Below are 12,868 nucleotides of genomic sequence, written 5' to 3'. Positions count from 1 at the left end.
CTGCTCTCTCCTCTGGAAACAAAACAGCCTACCAAAGGACGCGTTTGCTCGCCATTGGAATTCAGGCCTGTTATACGCGTATCCACCGATACCACTCATAACCAAAACATTAGTGAAACTACAACAGGACAAGGGAACTATGATACTCATAGCCCCATATTGGCCTCGACAAGTATGGTTCCCCACACTGCTAGATCTCTCAGTCAGGGATCCAATTCGCCTGGGAGTAGCTCCCAATCTCATAACTCAGGAACAGGGTCAGTTGCGCCATCCCAACCTTCAATCCCTGTCCCTGACAGCATGGATGTTGAAAGCTTGATCTTACAGCCACTCAACCTTCCATCCGCTATATCTCAAGTACTTATAGCTGCACGTAAACCTTCCACTAGAAAGAATTATTCCTACAAATGGAAACGGTTTACGCTGTGGTGCACTCAGAAAGATTTAGATCCTTTCACTTGCCCCACTACCTCGCTACTAGATTACCTTTACCACCTCTCAGACTCTGGTCTTAAGACATCATCTGTAAGGGTTCACTTAAGTGCAATCTCAGCTTACCATAACAAGCTGGGAGATGCATCTATCTCCACACAGCCTCTCGTCAGTAAATTCATGAGAGGCCTAACTCACATTAAACCTCCAGTTCATTCCCCAAGCATACAATGGGATCTGAACGTAGTACTCACTAGACTTATGCGTTCTCCTTTTGAACCCATAAATACTTGTGACCTTAAATACCTTACATGGAAAACGGTATTTCTCATAGCCATTACATCTGCCAGAAGGGTCAGTGAACTACAAGCACTAGTCACATATGAGCCTTTTACAAAGTTTCTCCATGACAGGGTAGTCCTCCGGACACATCCAAAATTCCTTCCTAAGGTTGTCACGGAATTTCACTTGAACCAATCAGTAGTTTTACCTACATTCTTTCCTAGGCCTCACTCTCACCAAGGAGAAAGAGCCTTACACACTTTGGACTGTAAGCGTGCGTTGTCCTTCTATTTAAACCGCACTACAGCCCAAAGAAAATCCAGTCAGCTGTTTGTTTCCTATGATCCAAACAAGCCAGGTAAAGCAGTGGGTAAGCATACTCTGTCAAACTGGCTAGCAGATTGCATACAGTTCTGTTATGAGAAAGCAGGCCTTACTCTTCAAGGGCGAGTAAAAGCACACTCAATAAGAGCGATGTCTACTTCAACAGCACACCTACGCTCTGTACCTATTCTGGACATTTGCAAAGCAGCAACATGGAGTTCTCTTCATACCTTTGCAGCTCACTACTGCTTAGACAAAGAAGGAAGACAAGATTCAGCCTATGGACAATCAGTCTTAAAGAACTTGTTTCCAGTGTAATCCCAACTCCTTCTACATCCAACCTGCTGTGATTTCGGCTGATTCATTTCAATAACAATACCTTACGGTTACTTCAGCACAAAATGACTCAGCCTCTAGCTTGCTAATCACCCATATGTGAGGACTAGCATCCTGCTTGTCCTGGGATAAAGCAAAATTGCTTACCTTGTAATAGGTGTTATCCCAGGACAGCAGGATGTCCTCACGAAACCCACCCGCCACCCCGCGGAGTTGGGTCCGATACGTTTCATTATTTTATTTTTGGCTAACGCTTATTGCTACAAAACAAGACTGAAGAGAGACCCCTGTGGCAGGGAATATCATAGCATGCTGGGCATGCTCAGTAGGCACTCCGGTGCCAGTCAAAAGTTTCATAGAAACTTTTTTTTTTTAATCTCTTTATTAATTTTTCCATTACAATACAAATAAGGATTTACCTTACCGTAAGGTATAGCATTTAAAGATACAAACATAACAAGTAAAACTTTGTATACATCTCATTAATCCAAAAAATTTTGCTATTACCTTATTGTACCATGCACTCTAGGAGATCCATCTAATATTCAAATGGAGCATCTTAAAACTTACAAATCTAAATAAAGAAATTTAGAAAGTAGTGGGGATTTCAGTCATATCCCTGAGTTTACAACAGAAAATTTAAGCAGATATCTCTTTAGATAACAAACATTTTCCCAATTGCTCAGGCTCCATAAACACATACCGTGTATTATCTATTGTTAGAACACATTTACATGGAAATTTAATCAATATACGTTCTCCTAGAGCACGTGCTCTGGAACATAGACTCAAGAATCTTTTTCTACGTATCTGTGTCGCTCTAACTACATCCGGGTAAACCCATATCTTTTCTCCTAAGTACAATTTATTCCTGCACTTAAGAAAATTTTTCAACAAATTATCCCTATCAATTGCTATAGCAAATGTCACTAGCAATGTTCCCCTTTTCTCTATCTGTTCTTCCTGAGAAGTTTCTAAAAAACCAGAAAGGTCTTCTAGGGGGGACATTGTCATTGGTTTTTGTTGAGTAGTATTTTTTTCTCCTTCTCCTTCACCTAATTTAATTGATTCAGGTAAAAAGTAAGCTTTAATTATATTAGGTAAATTGGTGGAAGAGTAGGAGAGCACTTCCCGTTGGTATTTATTTAACTGTTCGTTAGGCGAAATAAGTTTACATTTGGGGAAGTTTATCATTCTCAGATTATTATATCTGAGACTGTTCTCTAATTTCTCAATTCTTTTATCTGATCTAGTTTCCCCTTGGATCAAATTTGCTTGAATCTCTTTCATCTGGTCAACTTGAGTATCCAATTTTTGTATTTTCACTGAATTAGATAATACTACTGGATTTACTATTGTTGATTGATCTTGAAAACCTTGAAATGCCTTATTTAAAGAAATAATTGTTTTTTCAAAAACAGACACTTTTAAAGAAGTTTTCCGTACATAGGGCTCCATTACCGATGTCACCCATATGTGAGGACTACATCCTGCTGTCCTGGGATAACACCTATTACAAGGTAAGCAATTTTGCTTTCACACTTTGTACTGCTTTACACATAATAGCGCAAAGTGGTTACCCACAGTCATTAAAGAGAATAATTTATAATGCAACTACCTTCAAGTCATCCCCAGTCCTCCCTCATAAATAAACCTCATTGAAATAAATCATAATCCCATAAAACTAAGATAAACCAACATAACATACTAGAAATGTAACCTAAGTATTATCATGAAAGCATACTAAAAATCACTAATTATTAATGCATTATTTATTTATTTAATTTAAATTCTTCCTTTCTGCTACTTCAAAATGGATTGCATCTAGATAAACAAAACTACTTCTTTTAATGCAGTTCATTAATTAATTAAATTAAAAGCATAATAAAAGCCATAATTTAACCTAACTCAGAAACAACTTTAAATTATTAATCAACTAAATTTCTTTTGGAAGCAAGTTTAAGAGAATAGGGGCCACATAGAAAATGCATGCTTTTTAGTTGACTGCAAGCACTCTTCCTTCAAAGAGGTCAATGAATGCGAAGGTATGGATCTAATTAGCTTTTCTTTCAGATTAAGTAAACCATCTCATTGCTGCCTACTCTGACCTATTTCCAATAACCAACATAATAGTCTCATGAGTTTATCATATAGGCTGATGTAAGTTCAAGAAGCACTAATAATTAAAATTTTCCTCTAGCCAGATCCTTCCTAAGATCATCAACTAGTGTCTCTAGAGATATATCTGCATTGAACTCCTTCTGGGAATAGTTTTATGGGGATCCACTGTTGTGCTGGTATTCAAAGCATTATACAGTTTACTTGCTATTTGCCTGTTCAATAATCTTTTCCCCAAAAAAGGAAGAACTGATGCTGGTGGTAGTTGCTAAAAACATAAGACATACCGTGCAACCAAGTTTCATCAAGCCCAGTATCATGACTCTGATGGTGGCCTGTCTGGGTTGCAAGTATTCGGCAGAACTCCAATAGTTGATCTGTTTCTTGTATTTCACTCCCAGGAATAAACACTGCCTTTCCTAAATATACCTAGCTAATAGTTTATGGGTTTTGACTCCAGGAACTTGTCCAGTCCTCTTTTGAATCCCACTACTATTTATTTATTTAGAATTATATTCTGCTTTTCGTACTTTTCTTCAGCGCTTCAAAGTGGATTACTGTTAGTTGCCATGACCACACCCTCTGGCAACAGATTCCATAGCTTTATAGCACACTAAGTGAAAAAATACTTCCTACAATATTTTTAAGCCTGCCGAATTGATAGTTGCCTGGAGTGTCCCCCTCATCCTCATGTTATTTGAAAGAGTAGATAACAACCATTCCCTATTTACCCGTTCATCCCACTCGTGATTTTATAAATCTCAATTATATTCCCCCTCAATCATCTCTTTTCTAACTAAAGAGCCTTAATCCATTTTGCCTTTCTCCATAAGAGAGCTTTTCCATCCTCTTTATCATTTTTGTTGCCTTTCTCTGTACATTTTCTATGTCCGCTATGTCTTTTTTGAGATGGAGCAACCAGAACTGAACAGAATATTCAATATTTGATTGCACCATGGATCTATATAAAGGCATTAAGATATTCTTAGTTTTGTTCTGAATTCCTTTGCAAATAATTCCCAACATTCTATTTTCACTGCCGCACACTGATTCTTACCAAAGAATTTTTTTTTTTCTGAAAGAATCAAATTACTGCCAATTTCAAACTAGATAGAAAAAACCATTCAGATAAGGATGCATTTACTAACAAGTGAATAGGTTGTGCAAAAAGGTTATGGACTCCTTCTACAATTTAACAGGGCATGATTCATATATACAATTTGTGGGTTTTATCCTTACTCAGCATTCTTATGACCTGTCCCATCTGTGAGAATATCTGAAAAGAGTTGGTCACAGAGGCATTACAGTCTTCCACCTTTCATTCATTTAGGGATTCTATATCTAATTCAGATTTACTAGCTGAAATTTATCAATAAAAATGGCTACAAAACTATCATAATCCAGATTAGAAGCTTCTATAGCTGCAAATTTAGTGGAGTGTTTGTGCAAAACATGATTAACTATCATAAACGGTTGGCAAGAGTGATTATTTGATTCCAAGACCAGCTTACTAAAATTTTTTTTTTTTTTTTGCAGTTAAAAGAACCAATTTATAGACCCAGGGGTAGGCAGCGCCAGTCCTGGAGTGCCACAGACAGGTTTGGTTTTCATGGCATCCATAATGAATATGCATTTGAGATGTTTGCATACATTGAAGGCAGTGCATGCAAATATCCTTCATGCATATTCATTGTGGATATCCTGAAAACCAGACCTGTTTGTTGCACTCCAGGACTAGTGTTGTCTACTCCTATTCCTACTCCTATTCTAGTCATTACATAAGAACATAAGAAAATGCCATACTGGGTCAGACCAAGGGTCCATCAAGCCCAGCATCCTGTTTCCAACAGTGGCTAATCCAGGTCATAGGAACCTGGCAAGTACCCAAAAACTAAGTCTATTCCATGTAACCATTGCTAATGGCAGTGGCTATTATCTAAGTGAACTTAATAGCAGGTAATGGACTTCTCCTCCAAGAACTTATCCAATCCTTTTTTAAACACAGCTATACTAACTGCACTGACCACATCCCCTGGTAACAAATTCCAGAGTTTAATTGTGCATTGAGTAAAAAAGAACTTTCTCCGATTAGTTTTAAATGTGCCCCATGCTAACTTCATGGAGTGTCCCCTAGTCTTTCTACTATCCGAAAGAGTAAATAACCGATTCACATCTACCCGTTCTAGACCTCTCATGATTTTAAACACCTCTATCATATCCCCCCTCAGTCGTCTCTTCTCCAAGCTGAAAAGTCCTAACCTCTTTAGTCTTTCCTCGTAGGGAAGCTGTTCCATTCCCCTTATCATTTTGTAGCCCTTCTCTGTACCTTCTCCATCGCAATTATATCTTTTTTGAGATGCGGCGACCAGAACTGTACACAGTATTCAAGGTGCGGTCTCACCATGGAGCGATACAGAGGCATTATTACATTTTCCGTTTTATTCACCACTCCCTTTCTAATAATTCCCAACATTCTGTTTGCTTTTTTGACTGCCGCAGTCATTCTAATTTTTTTCTCAGCTGATTGCATTTTAGCCATCTTCTCATGTTTCTCAGATCCTATAAGAATTATGGTTATGATCCCTTTGCATGAAGGGCACTGTCCTTCAGCTGTGTAATATAATCAACTGCTTCATATTCCTTTTGTCCCAAATTGTCACTGACTTGGTATATATTACCTACAAATTTAAAATCGCCATCAGATTTTCAGATGTCTGTCTGTTCTTTGAGTGAAAGTTGACCAGAGATTTTATATAGTGGTTTATCTCTTAAAAATCACTATAAAAGCACTCAAGTTTTATCTAAGCGGAATGCAAGAAATATTAAAAAAAACAATGTTAAGTTTGAAAATAATTAGCACGTGATCAGCTATACTAATTCCCAATATCTCAATATTCAATTCGTGGATACCCTCCAAACAAGAAATTAAATCTAAAATATGCCCTGCTTGATGAGTGGATAAAGTAACAAGTCACGATGAACCAGTGTCACTCATTGAAGCCATAAATTTCTTCCCAGCATTTCTTAACTCATCAGGTTGTAAATTAAAATCATCTAATACCACTAAACTATCCTCTGGCAATGAATTCCAGAACTTAATTGTGCATTGACTGAATAAGAATTTTCTCTGATTTCTTTTGAATGTGCTACTCACAAATTTCATGGAGTGTCTCCTAAGCTTTGTATTTTTTTTAAAGTGTAAATAACTGATTTACATTTACTCATTCTGTCCCACTCATAATTTCATAAACCTCTATCTTATTCCCTCTTCTTCTCCAAGCTGAACAGCCCTAACCTCTTTAGCCTTTCCTCACAGGGGAGTCATTCCATCCCCTTTATCATTTTGGTAGCCCCTCTCTATTCCTTTTCCAATGCAACTATATCTTTTTTGATATGTGGTGATCAGGACTGCACACAGTACTCCAGGTGCAGCCTCATCAAGGAGCGATACAGTGGCATGACATTCTCTGTTTTACTCTTCTTTACTTTCCTAATGTTCTGTTTGCTTTTTTGACTGCCGCTGTACACTGAGCCAAGGAATTCAAAGTATTGTCTACTATGATACCCAGATCCTTTTTCTGGGTGGTAACTCTCAATATGGAACCTAATATTGCATAACTACAGTAGGGGTTACTTTTTTCCTTATACATCATTTTGCACTTGTCCATATTAAATTTCATCTGCCAGTTGGATGACCAGTTTTCCTGTCCTACAAGATCCTCCTGTAATTTTTTTGACAATCCGCTTGCAGTTTAACAACTTGGAATAATTTTGAGTCATCTGCAAATTTGATCACCTCACTCGTTCCCCTTTCCAGATCATTTATAAATTTATTGAAAAGCACTGGTTCAGATCCCTGAGGCACTGTACTGTCTACCCTTTTCCACTAAGTAAACTGACTATTTCGTCCTGTCTGTTTACTATCTTATTAGTTTGCAATCCACAATAGGATGTTGCCTCCTATCCCATGACTTTTTAATTTTCTTAGGAGTCTCTTATGGGGCACTTTCAGGTGCCTTCTGAAAATCTAAATACACCATTATCCACATGTTTGTTAACTTCTCCAAAAAAAAAATTTAGCAGATTGGTGAGGCACGATTTCCCTTGTTGAAATCCATGCTGGCTATGTCCCATTAAACCATGTCTTTCTATATTTATTTATTTAGGAAATTTTTATTCCACTAATCCACAATTTTCAGTGATAATAGCTAAGATACAGCAAAGTTCAGGAGTATGTATAAGAAAACTCACACTAATATGACAACAAAAACATAGAGGAAGTGTGAGTATAAATTGTCCTAATGGTAATTAAATGTATATCAATCCTTGAACAAGGTGTTTTAAGATAAATCAATATGATCCAGATGGATATCATCTTAATTTAAGTTCAAAATCCAAAGTTTTTCAATGTGCTGAATATAATGTAATGGTTTCCAACATATAAGCAAGTTTCAGTCTGGTTCAGTCCCCCAACATGGGCATGTTTCATCTACCTACTTCTTTGGGAGGGACACAGCTAGTAGAGCAAAAAAATTAAACATCAGAAACAGCACAGTAGAGCTATCACACAAACAGCACCTCTGAATAAATAGTAGCAAATAAAACCATACCTAAGAATACCTCCAGAACATCCATGCAAATAAGCAGTGCTTCCCAGTGATGATCAGAGAAGAACTACATTTCCCAACAGGTTAAAAGCTATTAAAAATGGCACAAGAGTAACCTGACCAGAGAGAGCCAATCTAAAGGACAAGAATCAGGTTACATGAACACAGACCATTCAGTTTTACAGTTGACTGATTGGGAGAAGTAATTATCAAGTAAAGATCTATCTCTGTTCATATTGTAAGAGTAATCAGTCTCTGTCATCTCCTCTAGGAAGGGTGTAAACCATGTCGATGGCAAAAGATCTTAAGTCTGAGATGGTATGATTTATAGCTACCCAATATACCACAAGGGGGGGCATTCTCATTGCCAGCTGGCCAGGCCCCGACACAGGCTGCTGTGTTGGGGCACTTGGCCACGCCCCCGGACCGCCCCGGACACGCAGACACGCCCCCAGACCGCCCATTTTAGCAAGCCCCAGGACTTACGCGCGTCCCGGGGCTTTGTGCGCGTCGGCGGCCTATGCAAAATAGGCACGCCGGAGCACAGGGCTTTTAAAATCTACCCCTAAGGGGCAGATTTTCAAAGGGATAAGCGCTTAACCCCCGAAAACCTGCCCCAAGCTCCCCCTAAGATAGGCTCGGCAATGCGCGTATGTCCCGGGGCTTCGAATAAGGGCTGGCCGGGGGCGTGATGGCGGTCCGTGGGTGGGGCTGGAGGCGTGATGGCAGTCCATGGGCGGGGCCGGAGGCGTGACAGCGGGCCGGGGGCGGGGCCGAGTGCTCCGGCACAGCGGGGCAGGGCGCCGGTGGCGGAGTGCGCAAGTTACGCCGGCCAGGGCAGGTGCACAATTGTGCAATCTGCACGCGCTGACCCTGGATTTTATAACATGTGTGCGCATGTTCTAAAATCGGGCGTAGATTTGTTGGCGCTGGGTTGCGCGAACAAATCTGTGCCCTCGCGTAAGTTTAAAGATTTGCCCCTAAGGCTAGATTTTGTAAGGTGTGCACACACTTCCCGGTGTGCACACGTGGACGTGCCGATTTTATAACATGCATGCGCATGTTATAAAATTGGTGGGCCATGCACCCATGTGTGCCGGATTTTATAATCCGCACTCTCGTGGGAGTGGGAAAAATTCTGCAAATTTGCACGGCGACGCATCATGGCCTTCCCCAGTCCACTTAATTGGAGTGTACTGGGAGGGATTTTATAATCTGTGCTTGCATTGGGGGGGGGGGGGGTAAAATTCTGCAAATTCGCATGGCGACACATCACAGCCTTCCTCAGTCCTCTTAATTGGAGCGGACTGGGAGGGAACTTCCCTACCCCTTACCCTAACCTTCCTCCACTTCCCCTCTCCTGCCCAACCCTTAAATCACACAGATTATTTTATTTTTTTTTTTTTCAATACTTACTTCAGGGCCCAACCTGAAGTAAGTTGCGCGTGCCTGCAGCCGGCTGGCACTCCAAGGTCCGGGACAGCGATGTAATGGCGATGTCCCGGCCCACCCCCGGCACCGCCTCTTGGAAGAGGCTTGGCTCTTGTGCACGTGCCCAGCCAGGCCTCTTCTAAAATGCATGCGGTGCGCGCAAGGCCCGGCTGCACGCATAACCCCTGTTTTCCCCGTGCACAGGGGATTAAAAATCACGCCTTAAATGAATAGATCTTTATTGATTAATAGTGTTTTATGGACTTCTGTTCTAGGAACTTATCCAAACCTTTTTTTAAACTTAGCTACACTAACTGCCATAACCACATTCTGTGGTAATGAATTCCAGAACTGAATCGTGCGTTGAGTGAAAAATAATTTTCTCTCATTTGTTTTAAATGAGCTACTTGCTAACTTCATGGAATGCCCCCTAGTTCTTGTATTATCCGAAAGAATAAATAACCTCTATCATATCCCTCCTCAGCCGTTTCTTCTCCAGGCTGAACAACCCTAACTCTTCAGTCTTTCCTCATAGGGGAGTTGTTTCATTCGCTTTATAATTTTGGTCACCCTCCTCTGTACTTTCTCCAGTGCAACTATATCTTTTTTGAGATGCGGTGACCAGAACTACACACAGTATTCAAGGTGCAGTCTCACTATGGAGCAATACAGAGGCATTATGACATCCACCATTTTATTTGCCATTCCCTTCCTAATAATTCCTAACATTCCTTTTGATTTTTGAATGCCACAGCACACTGAGCCAATGATTTCAATGTATTATCCACTATGACACCTAGATCTCTTTCCTGGGTGGTAACTCCTAATGTGGAACCTAATGTGTATCCACAGCAAGGTTATTTTTCCCTATATGCATCACCTTGCACTTGTGTACATTAAATTTCATCTGCCATTTGGGTACCCAGTCTTCCAGTCTCACAAGATCCTCCTCTAATTTATCACAGTCTGCTTGAGATTTAACTACTCTTGTGTCATCCGCACATTTAAGCGCCTCGCTCGTCTTGCTCCTTTCCAGATCCCTGTACAGGTCCTAGTACAGATCCCCGAGGCACTCCACTGTTTACTTTTTTCCACTGTGAAAACAGACCATTTAATCCTACTCTGTTTCCTGTCTTTTAACTAGTTTGCAATCCACAAAAGGATGTTGCCTCTTATCCCATGACATTTTAGTTTTCTTAGGAGCCTCTCATGAGGAACTTTGTCAAATGCCTTCTGAAAATCCAAATACACAACCTCTACCTGTTCACTTTTGTCCACATGTTTATTCACTCCTTCATAAAAATGTAGGAGATTTGTGAGGCAAGACTTCTTTTGTGTAAATCTATGCTGGCTGTGTCCCATTAAACCATGTCTTTCTAATAAGTGTTCTGTGATTTTATTCTTTCTAAGTTTACACAATTTTTCCTGGCACTGAAGTCAGCTCTCTGGTCTGTAGTTTCCCAGATCTCCCTTGAAGCCCTTTTAAAAAAAAATCGGGGTTACATTGGCCACCCTCCAGTCTTCAGGTACAACGTATGATTTTAATCATAGGTTACAAATTTTTACTAGTTGTCTGAAATTTTATTTTTGAGTTCTTTGAGAACCCTAGGGTGTATTTAATATACCTACCCAAGATCAAAAGCAACACTTAACATAATACATCGACCCTCCATAGCTCCTATACATCCCACTCATTTCATCACACTTCCTCCCTTTCTCTTCCCCCCCCCCCTGTTAGTTATATCCTTATTTTCTCATTCCATTCCCTTTCCCTCCCCTCCTTCCCCCTTTCCTCTGCAATAGTAAGTCCCATGGCAACAATTTTTTTTTGTTTCCTTTATTTTGAGTAAATGATTGATTTTATTTTAAGCTAGAATTTGTTCTAGCTATTAATTAATTTTTATGTTCATTTTAAACTAATTTGATTTGATTGTTCTTTTAAAAATTTTTATTTTTATTCAATGTAAACCATTTTGACAATTTATTTTTATAAAACGGTATATAAATATTTTTAAATAAATAAAAAATAAAATATCTGGTCCAGACGATTTACTACTCTTCAATTTGTCAATCTGGCCTACTACATCTTCCAGGTTCACCATAATTTGGTTCATTTCATCTGAACCATCACCCTTGAAATCTGTCTCCAGAATGGGTATCTCCCCAACATCCTCATCAGTAAATTCCAAAGCAAAGAATTAATTTAGTCTTTCCTTAATGGCCTTATCTTCCCTAAGTGCCCCCTTAACCACTTGATCATCTAACGGTCCAACAGACTCCCTTGCAGTCTTTCTGCTTTGGATATATATTTTTTTTTTTAATTCTTTATTTCTCATTTTCATTCAATTTTACAAAGAAATTATTTTAAACCTTTGTACATATAATTACTTGAATCCTAAATAAACAGAATTTAGGAAATATTCATACATCAACATTCATAGAAACTTCAATTAATTTCCTTATATTAGGATTCAAGATATGTAAAAACAAAATAATCTCCAAAAGGAAAAAAAAATTTTTAGTTATACATTGTAACTCCTTTTAAAGAATAATAGGAGGCTGAAGTTAAGTAACTAAGGATTTACGGAGAAATATTGCAGTAATAAAATACCTTATATTTGATCAACTATTGGATATATTTTTTAAAGTTTTTATTATGAGCTTTTGTCTCTATGGCCAACTTCTTTTCAGATTCTCTCTTAGCCTGTCTTATCAATGTCTTAGATTTAACTCGTCAGTGCTTATGCTTTATCCTATTTTCCTCTGATATATCCTTCTTATTTTTGAAGATCTTTTGGCTAATATAGCCTCTTTCATCTTACTTTTTAACCATGCCGGTTGCAGCTTGGAATCTATTTACCCCTTGGGTTCTTGCCAGGTACTTGTGACCTGGATTGGCCACTGTTGGAAACAAGATACTGGATTTGATGAACCTTTGGTCTGACCTAGTATGGCAAGTTTTATGTTCTTAAATGTAAGGACAGGTGATAGGGGCCATGCCTTTAATTTGTAAGAAAAATCAATCATCCATCTTGAAAAAAGTTTTGGTGAGAGCTAGATGGGCCAAATGAATCAAATACTCATTGGAAACCCAGATTGGTTAAGTTATTGATTGAGGGCCAGCTGGACTATGGTAAGGGCTACTTGCTGCAAAATGTTAGAATACAGGGCTTTAGTATCTAAAGTGACCAATAAAAGGCACTCTGTAGGCAACTATAAATATTCAGTTAAAAGAAGTGACTGGAGTCCCGTATATAGGATCTAGATAAAGGTACCTATGGTTTTAGAAAGTGGTTCATGAATTTGGACAATGGCTTCAAAATTGAGCCAATACCTGA

The 12,868-nt window shown here is 39.0% G+C and overlaps 1 protein-coding gene across 1 annotated transcript in view; it reads left to right on the top strand.

The window, feature by feature from the left end:
- Positions 1 to 2,842: 2,842 nt before the first annotated feature.
- Positions 2,843 to 12,868, top strand: part of MGMT (O-6-methylguanine-DNA methyltransferase) — an 817,517-nt gene continuing 807,491 nt past the window's right edge. Inside the window, exon 1 of the mRNA XM_029610006.1 lies at positions 2,843 to 2,894. The gene's annotated coding sequence lies outside the window, so the exon portion shown is untranslated. The remainder of the gene's footprint in view (positions 2,895 to 12,868) is intronic.

The sequence above is a fragment of the Rhinatrema bivittatum genome, chromosome 7 (genome assembly GCF_901001135.1).
Source record: "Rhinatrema bivittatum chromosome 7, aRhiBiv1.1, whole genome shotgun sequence".
NCBI lineage: Eukaryota > Metazoa > Chordata > Amphibia > Gymnophiona > Rhinatrematidae > Rhinatrema > Rhinatrema bivittatum.
Note: the sequence above shows the minus strand (reverse complement) of the source record. Positions and strands in the feature narration are given on the sequence as shown.